Below are 12,567 nucleotides of genomic sequence, written 5' to 3'. Positions count from 1 at the left end.
GCCTATCACACTTTAGTGGATCAGGTGGAGAGGTGGGTTCATATACCACTATCCCTTGCAGACCGTGTGGCTGTTTTTGAGATAGTCATTCTCCCCCATTTCTTGTACCTATTTTGCAACATACCAATTACCATAACCAAACACTTCTCCATGATAAAAACACAGCTCTTGAAGTTGATCGGGGGAACTAAACAAGACAGAATCAGCTGGACTACACTTACACTCCTGTTCGCCCGTGGGGGATTCGGTGCACCAGACTTGTACATATATTATCTATTTACGAAGACACAGTATGCCTATTACTGGTTCCGAACACATGATTTCGTTCTGCATTTGGCTGTGGAGGATGGGGATGACCATCCCATATCTTTACCGGGGATAATTGCACACACTCACAGAGGCACACCCAAGGCTGAGATCAACACCATAGACGCCACCATTGCAGCCTGACAGGCGATTGGAAAGCTAGTTCACAAGCTCCCTATTTATGCCCCTGCCCTGTCGCTGACTGGGCATGCTGCACTTTCTGTGGCACAAGATGCTAGACCACATGCGCTATTTATACCCTGCCGGCACATATATAGGCCATGCTGATCTAGAATTCATTAACAATCCCACTCTGCTGTTTACATACACAACATACCGCCAAAAAGGTGCCATGAAAAGTCACTGTAGGAGAGTAGGGTCTGCTTCCAATGGTTACCCCAACTTTTTTCTGTGTTTCACTGGTTTTTTTACTTTAGTCTGGCTGTGGACCTGCTAATCAGGACCACAGCCCAGCTGTTCTCTCTCTAAACTTATACCATGTACTTTAGGTACATACCAGATTGGTTTCTGGGTTACCCTTGTGAGTCCCTATAGGTAGTACCTTAGGTACTAAGGGCATAAGTACCCCAGAGGCCTACCAGGGACTGAAGCATGTATTATGCCACCCATGGGAAGCCTTCCAAATGGCACCACAGGTCTGCACTTGCAGCCTGGGTAAGGTGGTGTAAGCACCTCTTACTTAGATATAGTATACCTGTATCTACCTTTACATATAGACACATAGTAACCTATAAGTCACTCCTATGGCAGACCGTATCAATCCTGAATGCAGTGCTTGGTTTTGTGAGAGAGGGTGCCCTAGCAAGAGCTGAGCCCCTCTGCAGCTTTCGGAAATATCTCCTTATAGCTGTTCTATGATATAGCCATACCATATACTCTTAAGTGCATTATAATCCTCGTGGTTAATGCTATCTTTGGTTTGGCCTTATCAAAACATGTCGTGTAAGGTGTCAAACACTTTGGAATACTAGCCCCCCCGCCAGTTCTGGCGGCGGGGGTAGCATTCCACCCTTCTAGAGGGAGAAGACATGTACACATTGGTATACCCGGTTAAAGTTCGAAAGAGCCTCAGCATCACAAAATGGATGCTGCTTCCACAGACACAAGTCTGTAACCACCCCCTCCCCAGGTCCTCCCATAGGTGGAACCCTAGAGTTAGTCTAACCCCTAAACTTGGTATAAGTATAGGAACCCAGTCCCTAGGACTTTAGATTACCCTGGACAAAACTCTGCAACATATATCTTGGACCTTCGACATTCCATATCGACTGGAAGACGGCAGCAATCTTCCTTGAGGTCAAGGAGTGACCTCCCTGTTTAAACAGGCACCAAGAAGCATCTTTGCCGGTCCCGAAGAATCTGCGACATAGGACACGGACTTCCAGACATCTCCGAGGCTGACACTAGTTCCCAGCAAAGCTGAGACCTGTAGATGACACGAGAGACGTGGGACCGGAACTCCTGGACATCCTGCATTTTTTAAACTGCACCTACTTCTTGAAGTTGTGCATTGGTGTATTTGAAGCCCCTGCCCTGAGCACCTTTTGCACCGTGGGCCCGCTTCTTGCATTTCCGCTCGAAGCTCCTTCACGATCTCTAGTCTGTTGGCTAGTGGGTCCCCTACGAAGGACAATCTTTTGTTGCTTGAGGTTACCTGGTTGCTCCAGACGTGCTCTCACTCCTCTCCAAAGTAGTCCCTCAGACCTTGTTGGTCTACACCGAAGCCAATCTTGTCATCTTGCATGGGTTGCTGTTGCCAAGGCTTGTTGGGTCCAATCCGTAATTTAATGCTGCAGCACTCGACATCCTTCGAGGGACAGCTCGAATCCAGCTCCTGGTCATCGTGGCTGAAGAGTCAAGCTTCACCTCTTTCACCTGAAATCACCCAACATTGGCTGGCATCTTCCTGTCGCCATCCTGGTCACTGGCAAGTGACCCAGACTCTGTCCCCTCTGCTTTCAGAAAATTGTAAATTGTCCTGAGCACAACTCCACATGTAATACAAAGAAGTCCAGTCAATCTTCTTTTTTCACGGCGATTACATTTTTGAAGTTTGATAAAATCTTCTGTCAATCACAAGTGACTCTCTTCAGATCATCTATAGCCAACACGTGTTTCGTCAGTTGTGATGCCTCCGCATCTCTGACTTCTTCAGGGCTATAAGCAAATTTAACAAATCAAATATTTCTATGTCATACAGAATTATTTACACAAAATCACTTCCACCATAACACCCATGTGCTCAATGGTGATCACAAGGTGATTTACAAGTGAGTAAGTTACCTGCTAGTCAACATCTAGGTTTACTTAATCATCCAAAGTAAATCTTATGCAGAGGGGTAATGATGTAAACATTACATCTACATGTACAGAGACCATTTTTAGACACTGTGTATAAGCCTTGCTTCTAATAAGATTGTGTATGTGCCAAAGGCCCCAGGACCTTAATTAAAAAATCCCCATGACAATGTTCCTCACACAAGGGTATGATGGGACGTAGTGGTCAAAGCTGAGATCAGAGAACGAAACTTAAAACGTAGTGATACACTGAAAGAGAAGACTGTGGCGAATAAAAAGGATGATACTGTGCGATTAATTACCAATTATCATCCCCAATCACACAACTTGTACAGTACATTGAATAAACATTGGTCACTGTTGAAGAGTGATAGGATTTTACATCATTTTGTGGAGGAATATCCAAGTGTCACATATAAAAAGGGCACATCTTTTTTAGCAATTGATCCAGCACACGTCAGTATTTTAGAGATCTGTTACAGTAATAATCATTCAACACAAGTCAAAAAATATTAAATTAGTTGGGTAGCAGAGTCTTCAGATGTTTTTTTGAAGTTTAATCTTTATTCATTTCTTCAATCCAGTAGCCAACGCGTTTCGTCCTCCACGGACTTCTTCAGGGCTACAAACAATATATATACACATATACACACTTAAAATATATACAAGGAATGTAATACAAAACATTAATTTTCACATCTCAATTACTAACAACACGTTAAAAGGAACCACAACCTCAATCTTGTGGCGGTTTGTAAAAAATATTTTGTACCAAACCCTGTTGAGTTCCAATTACTTAAATATCATCTATTTACACAATGTTAACACCTATTTACAAATTTATCAAAAGCACATATTAGAAACATATTATTATACATTCAAACTCTGCTACTTGCTTAATTACATAACCTAAATAGTCTGGGAGGTGGTGGGCCTATCAACCTCATTATTCTCTGAGTTGTAGGTGGGTAGATATCATGTATGATACATGCTGGACGGTTGGAAACACTAGGGGTGTAACCGGGTTGGATCAAGAGTCTATATGGGGACAGTTTAACAGTGTAAAACCTATAGAGTTGGCTTACCAATTGGAGTGAGCTCTTCTTAATTTTGGTCAAGTAACTGTAATGCCATCCAAAGGAGACTCCAGTTTAAAATCAGATTTATTCTAAAATACAAAAAGGGCACATCTATACGAGGAATTGTAGTCCTAGCTACCCCCCAATGGTGAGGACATTAATGATTCATACAAATGTGGTAGATGTAGCATGTGCAAATTGGCTTTGGATGGTATAAAGGAATTGGAGTAGAATGGTTAAAAAAAGTTTGAAAGCAGGAATCATATAGATTGCATGACTAAATATGTGGTATATGTTTTGATTTGTAATTGCAAAATGATCTTTGTAGGAAGTACCATTCGACCTATGAGAGAGAGGATCATAGAACACTTCAGAGCAGTGAAACAGAAGGATATGATACCCATTAGCGCAACACATGAGTGTATGTAATGCCCAGGGCAAACATCTACAATTCAGGTATCATGGCTTGCAAACAACCCCTATTGGCAGGAGAGGTGGGAATAAGGAGTTGAGATTACGTCATAATGAGGCACGATGGATCATGACTTTGGACTCTGTGAAACATGGGCTTAACCTGGACCATGAGATGCAATATTTTTTAGGGAAGCAAGATGTGATTTCCTGAAGACATATAAGTGATAACCAAAAGGTGGAAATATGGGGCTTGGTTTCAATTGTATACCAATGTATGACCATTACATTAACAACAACTATTCTGTGATACTAGGTCTGGTATACATGCTGGTAATCTTACATTAGATGTTAATGGTCGTTATATGCAAATTTTTGATACAAATGTCTGCTTCTCCATTCCTAATAAGGTCTGAATTTTGATTATTTCTGTTACCTGTTGTATGTATTCTTGTATTGTACATTATAGGAAAATGTGTATTTTAAAACAGCAAGTTTGGATATGATCCTAGGTTATCTGAGAATGAGTGAAGGCTATTACCTATCTTCTTTATAAATACAGAGGTTATGTGGTCATGACATTATTGACTACAATAATGGACCATACCTGTTGATGTTCCATCTGTGACGAGCTCATTATCTATAATTATTGTAACTTAGTATTTTGGAGTTATCTGGCCTTTACATTTGGTTAACGTACTCGAGCTACAATCTTTTTTTATTATTTTATTGATAACACGCGTTATTAATTTACTCATGAGCGCTTTTTTTGATAGTTGAGATTTTAAGGATTAGAGTACAGGGATGTGCGATCGTAAGGATAAGTACCATAATTCAAGGGACTTATGTTTGTGTACATCGTGTCTATACTAACGATGTGCATAATAATATTGCTTATCAGTACTCGATACATATAAACATGTCGATTGTCAATAAAGTTTCAACGTGTAAAGAAGAACCTTCTAGGTCACGGCGTGTCGGGTAAAACATGAAGTATCCCAGCAGCCATGCTGTGTAAGGCACAAATACGGGATGTAGTAAAGTCCCGATCTATTCTGATTTAATACAGGTACACGATTTTAATTTAACAATAAACTGCTTTTCTATTACATGACGGAGCGAAACGCTGATCGTCTTGAAAGGATAGTACGCGTCATAAGCGGACTGATCTAACCAACTGAATATATATGACGAGGGAACCCAAAAGGGTGCTTGATTACAACGCAGGTTCGCTTGGGTGAAGAGTACTCTCTGCCGCTTGGGTGAGTTTTTCGTGTATACAGCGTTTTTTTGCACATTAAGTAGCATGGATAAGACAGGTTATGTAGGAAGATTTTAGGGACAAGCCGGATAACGAGTGAACTCACTAACATTAACGGGCTAAATGAATGCAGCACGGGGTACCGAGGCATCTCACTTTCAACCTTATCTACGTTGATCAGTTAAAAACCCTGATAAGATAACCAGTGCGAACTATGTGGGGCATTTAAACAAGTTGTGCATGCCTGTAGTTCACCAGAAAAGAAACAGATAGGGAGAAAGGATGGATTAAGTATAGATTTAAGAAACTGACTACGACCATTTTGAGTGGTGTAAATGTGCGACTCTTGAATTTGAAATAAGCTTGAACGTTGTCTTACAGTGTATATATGTATGATTTACAGATAACAGACTACACATTCTGTTAACTTCTTGTCCTGACTGAGGGTTACATGAAAAACGAACGGTAAGGGTGTACATCACCTAATCTTAGAGTTGCACCTTTTGTGCTATATAATAATAGTTTTGGAATAGATTAGTTGATTATGGGGCATATGTAGGTAATTTCCATTTTGCGATTCCCATATAGCGATTTTTAAGGAATCACTATTTGAGAATAGCAAAATGGAATGTAGGTAAAAATTCGAAATTTTTTTGCGAATCTTTAACATTCCTTATTTGCGATTAGCAAATTGCGAATCGCAATTAAGGAATGAGTGTCCCATTCATTCCTTTTTTTTTTTTTAAACTCTTTATTCGTGACTGTTACAGGATGCCATACATTTCTGTACATTTTCTTATCACAACATACGTCAGTCTTTTCCGTTTTCAAACCCAGAAACTTGTGGGAACAGTGCATTTCAGTTACAAATTGCTTATCAGAGCATCCCCAGGATGATTCCCATATGTACTCCGTACCCTCCAGAATCGTGTCCGTCATAAGTAGCATACCCCAACTGTCCCTTCCTCCCCTACCGCCCACCCACCCCCTGTCTCCTGGTCGTTCTCACTCGTACACTCCACATCCCGGGTCAAGGTGGCACTATGTATGTCTGAAGTGGTAAAAGCCGTAGGTCTGGTCTAGCCCGTGAGTCACATTGGTGCCCTTTAAGCCTCGTCCCCCTCCCGCCACATTTGTGAGTTCATCCCACCGGGCCTCCCGAGCAGTCCAGGTCTATCTCCTCCAGGTCTATCATCATTAAGTCCCATTCCTGAGCTATAGGATATTTGCGCAGGCCCTTGCTCTCCTCGTCTCGCAGCGCCGCGGATTCTGCCTTGCCCCATTTCAGCAAGTCGCTGCGCCACGTTTCTATCTGCGGGGCCCTGGGTGACTTCCATCTCATGGTGAGCACCCTGATCGCCAGCACCAGTGCCAGGTCCGTAAATCTCAGCTGTGCCTTGCATGTCTTGGGCCGCTTCCTGTTCCCCAGTAGGCATGGTAACGCTCCCTCAGGGATTTGGAGTGTTGTTATGGAGTGTGAGTGTCCCATTCATTCCTATGGGCCAAAAGACCCATAGGAATGAATGGGGATACATTCTCAAATTGCGATTTTCTGTGTGAAAATCGCAATTTGAGAATCGCAATTCCAAGGGTGCCAGGGTGTCCAAAGGACACCTGTTGCACCCCTGGAATGTGCCTGTAAGTACATGTGGCGCACATACATGCCCTAAGGGCATGTCTGTGCACCACATGGCACTTTGAATTTTTTTTTTAAATGCATTTTTGAAGGAAATCGCAAAATACCATCTACTTGAAGTAGGTGGTATTTTGCTATTCCAAAAGCAAAAATCGCAATTTTTAAAGCACCCCTACATAGCATTTAAGGAATCGCAAAATTGTGATTCCTTAAATGCTTGAGCAAAATAAAGAATCGCAATTTTTGTGATTCCTTATTTTGCTCAGTGGCACCTACATATCAAAACGCCGTTTGCGATTCGCAAACACCGAAATTCGCTGAATTTTGGCGTTTGCAGATCGCAAACCGCTACCTACATATGCCCCTATATCATAATTTTGTTCTTGCTCCAGTTGAATACGATTTACTATGCTGAGAAATCTTCTTCCTGAAGTACGGTGTATATGGTAGATAACTTTGTGGACGGATATTTGAATAGGTGAGCTCCTCTCTCTTGGAACATCAGCATGGGGATTTTTTAATTAAGGTCCTGGGGTCTTTGGCAGATACACAATCTTATTAGAAGCAAGGCTTATACGCGGTGTCTAAAAATTGTCTCTGTACATGTAGATGTAATGTTTACATCATTATCCCTCTGCATAAGACCTACTTTAGATGATTAAGTAAACCTAGATGTTGACTAGCAGGTGACTTATTAACTTGTAAATCACCTTGTGATCACCGTTATGCAAACTATGGAGCCAAGTTCCTGTCTTCACCATTGGGGGGTAGCTAGGACTAACAATTCCTCGTATAGATGTGCCCTTTTTATATGTGATACTTGGATATTCCTTCACAAAATGATGTAAATCCCTATCACTCTTCAACAGTGGCCAATGTTTTTTCAACGTACTGTACAAGTTGTGTGATTGGGGATGATAATTGGTAATTAATCGCACAGTATCATCATTTTTATTCGCCACAATCTTCTCTATATATGTAGCAATACGTTTTAAGTTTCATTATCTGATCTCAACTTTGAGCACTACGTCCCAATCATACCCTCGTGTGAGGAACCGTGTCATGGGGATTTTTTAATTAAGGTCATGGGGCCTTATTAGAAACTTATACACGGTGTCTAAAAATTGTCTCTGTACATGTAGATGTAATGTTTACATCATTACCCCTCTGCATAAGACTTACTTTGGATGATTAAGTAAACCTAGATGTTGACTAGCAGGTGACTTATAAACTTGTAAATCACCTCGTGATCACCGTTATGCACATGGGTGTTATGGTGGAGGTGATTTTGTGTAAATAATTCAGTATGACATAGAAATATTTGTTTTGTTAAATCTGCTTATAGCCCTGAAAAAGTCAGAGATGCGAAGGCATCACAACTGACGAAACACGTGTTGGCTATAGATGATCTGAAGAGAGTCACTTGTGATTGACAAAAGATTTTATCAAACTTCAAGAATAAAATCGCCGTGAGAAAAGAACATTGACTTCTTTTTATTACATGTGGAGTTGTGCTCCAGACAATTTACAATTTTCTCTATAGGACTGGGTTTCTGGTCCATACCTGGGGTTACGAGTGACTGTAACGGTCCTTGGAAGGACACTTTGATAGTTGTTTGCATTTAATTTGGGGAGTACGTGAGTTATCTTGTGCGCAGGAGAAGCCTTGCCACTGTCCATTTTCCATCTGCTTTCAGGTTCTTCAGCTCTCCGATCCACCGGACACTTTACCTCTGATCGCCTGCAGCACTTCTTCGCAGCTCTCCATTGGAATTGACGACAAAACGCGACACCAAAAGAAACCTATGCACCCGGCTTCCCTGGGTGAGGTAACACAAGTACTCCGGTGCTCCTGTGGGTCTTGACTCTCAAACTGTCCAAGTCTAAAGGGGTTCCATCTGCCTCCTGCAGGAAACACACCTGTTGCCCAAAGACCAACATAGACTCAAGTCCCGATCCTTTACCTGGCAATTTTTCTCGTCCGCAAACAAAAAGGTAGCCAGGGTAGCGATCCTAGTGGCCAAATCCTTTGGGGGGGAGGGTCCTGCAGAAAGAGGCTGAGATCAAGGGTAGGTTGCTCCACCGCTTCCAAGTGGCAGGTCAGACATTGTTAGTGGGTACTGTATATGCACCCAACGAAGGTCAGGAGAGCTTTTTACATACAGCCCTAGAGGCGGCCACAGCCTCCACGCATCCACACTTACTGCTCGGGGGTGATCTTAACCTTGTGTTTCACAACACGGCGGACCGCTCTGGCCAGCGGTCCGGTCAAGTAGGGGCACTAACAGCGGCGGGCACACTCACCTCTCAGACCTGGATCTTGTCGATCTGTGGAGACACTCACACCCACGAACAACGGCATACACTTATTATTCTGCGGCCCACAAAACATATGCAAGACTTAATTACCTCCTCTGCTCCTCCCAGCTGGTACGGCAGGCACAAGACGTAGAGATCCTCCTGGCCTCCTTGTCCGATCACTCACTGGTGGTGGCGTCCTTTCTTATCTCGGCCACGCCCGGCCCACAGCGGCACTGGTGGCTGCAGGATGGCCTCTTGCAGAATCCGATCACGTTAGAACGAAATAAGACGCCGCTTGCTCAGTTCCTCGCCCACAATGCTAATGAGGATACCTCTAAAGCTACACAGTGGGCGGCTCTCAAAGCGGTCCTCCGCTGTGAATTTATCTCTATAGCCACGGCTAATAATAGAGAGCGCGCACAGAAGAGAGCCGAACTCACTCAGTGAGTGGCGGAACTGGAACAAATGCCCCAACGCACTGGAGCAGCACGGGCGTGGCGCAAGCTGTGTACGGAGCGGAAAATGCTGGCGGCCCTTGACCAGAATGTGGCGGAATATGCCGCCATGCGCCTAAGACACGCATACTACACCGGAGGAGACCGCTGCGGGAAACTGCTGTTGAGCAGACTACGAGAGCAGCGTCAGAGGCAACATGTCCGAACCCTCCAGCCTGGCCACGGTGCCCCCATCACGGAGGACGCGGCTATCGCCGCGGCCTTTGGAGACTACTACGCTAAACTTTATGCGGCGGACCACCTCGACCTGCAGAATGGCCATGATTACCTGCAGGGTGCCGCCCTCCCATCCTTGAATGAAGCACAGACAACATTCCTCGATCGGCCCATTGGCCTTGAGGAGGTAATCTCGGCGATTTCCCGCCTCAAATTGGGGAAGTCACCCGGCCCGGACGGCTACACGGCGGCCTTTTATAAGACCTTTTGCCCACAAGTGGCCCCACTGCTGAGAGACCTCTTTAACACCTTCGATCAGCCTGGTGCCATCCCCCGGATCTGCTGGAAGCGGCAATCTCGGTAATTCACAAGCCCGGACGGGACCCCACCCGATGTAGCTCATACAGGCCAATCTCCCTGTTGAACATCGACCTGAAACTTTACACCGGCATTCTTGCAGGTCGACTAGCACCATATATGCAGCAACTGGTGGAGCCCGGTCAGGCGGGCTTCATCCCGCAACGGCAAACTAGCGACAACACCAGGCGAGTCCTCCATCTTATCGAGGCTGGGTCGCAGACGAGACTGGACTGCATGCTCCTCACTATCGATGCAGAGAAGGCATTCAATAGGGTGCATTGGCCCTATCTGGACCTGGTGCTACAGCGGTTCGGGGTAGGAGAAACCCTTCGCAATCGTATATTTAATTGTTACCGCCAACCAAACGCTGCGGTCCAGGTTAACGGCCACACCTCCCCACGGTTCCCGATCGGCAGGGGGACCAGACAGGGGTGCCCGCTCTCTCCCCTCTTGTTCGCGCTCTATTTGGAGCTGTTGGCACAACGTATTAGGCAATATAACCTCATCTCAGGCATCCCGTTCGGCAGGGACACACACACGATCAGTCTGTATGCTGACGACATCTTACTTTCCCTGACCAACCCGATGCAATCTCTCTGAGCGCTCTTTATTGAGCTCCACACCTTTGCGCTGGCATCAGGCTTTAAGATCAACGTGGCGAAGTCAGAGGCCCTAAACGTATCGCTATCGCCGGAGGTACTGGCGGACACCAAAGCTGAGTTTGACCTGCAGTGGTCAACATCTACCATCCCTTACCTGGGTGTCTTGTTGGCCCCAACGGTGCGAGCCACCACAGATGCCAACTATGCTAGACTCAGCGCCCGTATTCGCGATGAACTCAGAAGATGGAAGCACCTCACACTATCCTGGCTGGGTCGTGTCGCGGCTGCCAAGATGACTTTGCTGCCACAGATCCTTTATGTGTTTCAGACCCTCCCTCTACGCCCTCCAGCGGGATAGCTTCAGAAGACACAATCGGATCTGGCGCGCTTTGTCTGGAGCGGTCGCCGCCCGCGGTTTAAGCACACAATCGCTATACTCCCCCCCCCCCCCGAACATGGCGGTGTGGGAGTGCCCGACCTCACTCTATACTTTCAGGCGACTCAGCTGCGCACTTTGGTGGAATGGCACCAACTGGAATCTGGCAAACACTGGCTCTTTCAGGACCAGGCGGTGGCAGGCCGTCGGCTCCAGGGTGTCCCGTTCTTGCCACGCTGCCATAGACCTCCCAACCTCTACGCATCACTTAGCACAAGCACTGTCCTGGATATATGGGACAAGGTGGCTGTTAAGCGGGAGCTCACTTCCTTCTCCTCACCAATGACACTGATCTTCGGCAACCCGGACTTCTCTCCCGGCCTTGACCCCTGGGCATTCGTGACGTGGAGGACGACGCCTTGTAGGGATTTGGGACATATGTTTGATCTTAACGGCATCCTTCCCTTTCAGAAGGTGAAAGAGGAATATGGCATACCAGAAACGGATCGCTTGTCCTACTTGCAAGTCCGCCATTGGGCTTTACAGCCATCGGTCAGACCCGGTGCACAGCGCTTCCTCACCCCGTACGAGAAGTTGCTATTGTAACGCTGCTCCGATAAAAAACTGATCTCAGATCTATATCAGCATCTGCTCCTCACCAACATATACACTTACAACGCGGGGAGGGCCAGATGGGAGAGGGACTTGGGGAGACAACTTACACGCAAGGAATGGGAGGGGGTTTACTACAGAGCCAGGCATTCTGCCTACCACACGGGTCTTATCGAAACCATGACAAAAGTAGCCACCTACTGGTACCACATACCCGAACGGCTACATCAATGGGACCCCCGAGTTAGCGACCGCTGTTGGAGAGGGTGTGGAGAGCTTGGAACGTTGGAGCACCTACTTTGGAGTTCTGACCGCCTTCAGCCTGATTGGATCTCAATCCTAGACTTGATAGACGCACACCTGGATACTCAACTACCCAGGTTCCCTGCTTATGTCCTGCTGGGCCTTCCTAACGCTTTGATGTACCCCTTGCGATCCAGGAGAGGGAGGCTTATTGCGATCGCACTGGGGGCAGCTATACAAAATATAGTAGCGCATTGGAGAGCCACCCAACCTCCCTTACAAATAGGCTGGCTACACAGGCTATGGGTGATCCTGGGGATGGAGAAACTATCACTGGCAAAGGCCGGGAGGGGGGAAGAATTTGTAACACTTTGGCGGCCGTACTTGACC

This window comes from Lissotriton vulgaris, unplaced genomic scaffold (genome assembly GCF_964263255.1).
Source record: "Lissotriton vulgaris unplaced genomic scaffold, aLisVul1.2 SCAFFOLD_2286, whole genome shotgun sequence".
Classification (NCBI taxonomy): Eukaryota; Metazoa; Chordata; class Amphibia; order Caudata; family Salamandridae; genus Lissotriton; species Lissotriton vulgaris.
Note: the sequence above shows the minus strand (reverse complement) of the source record.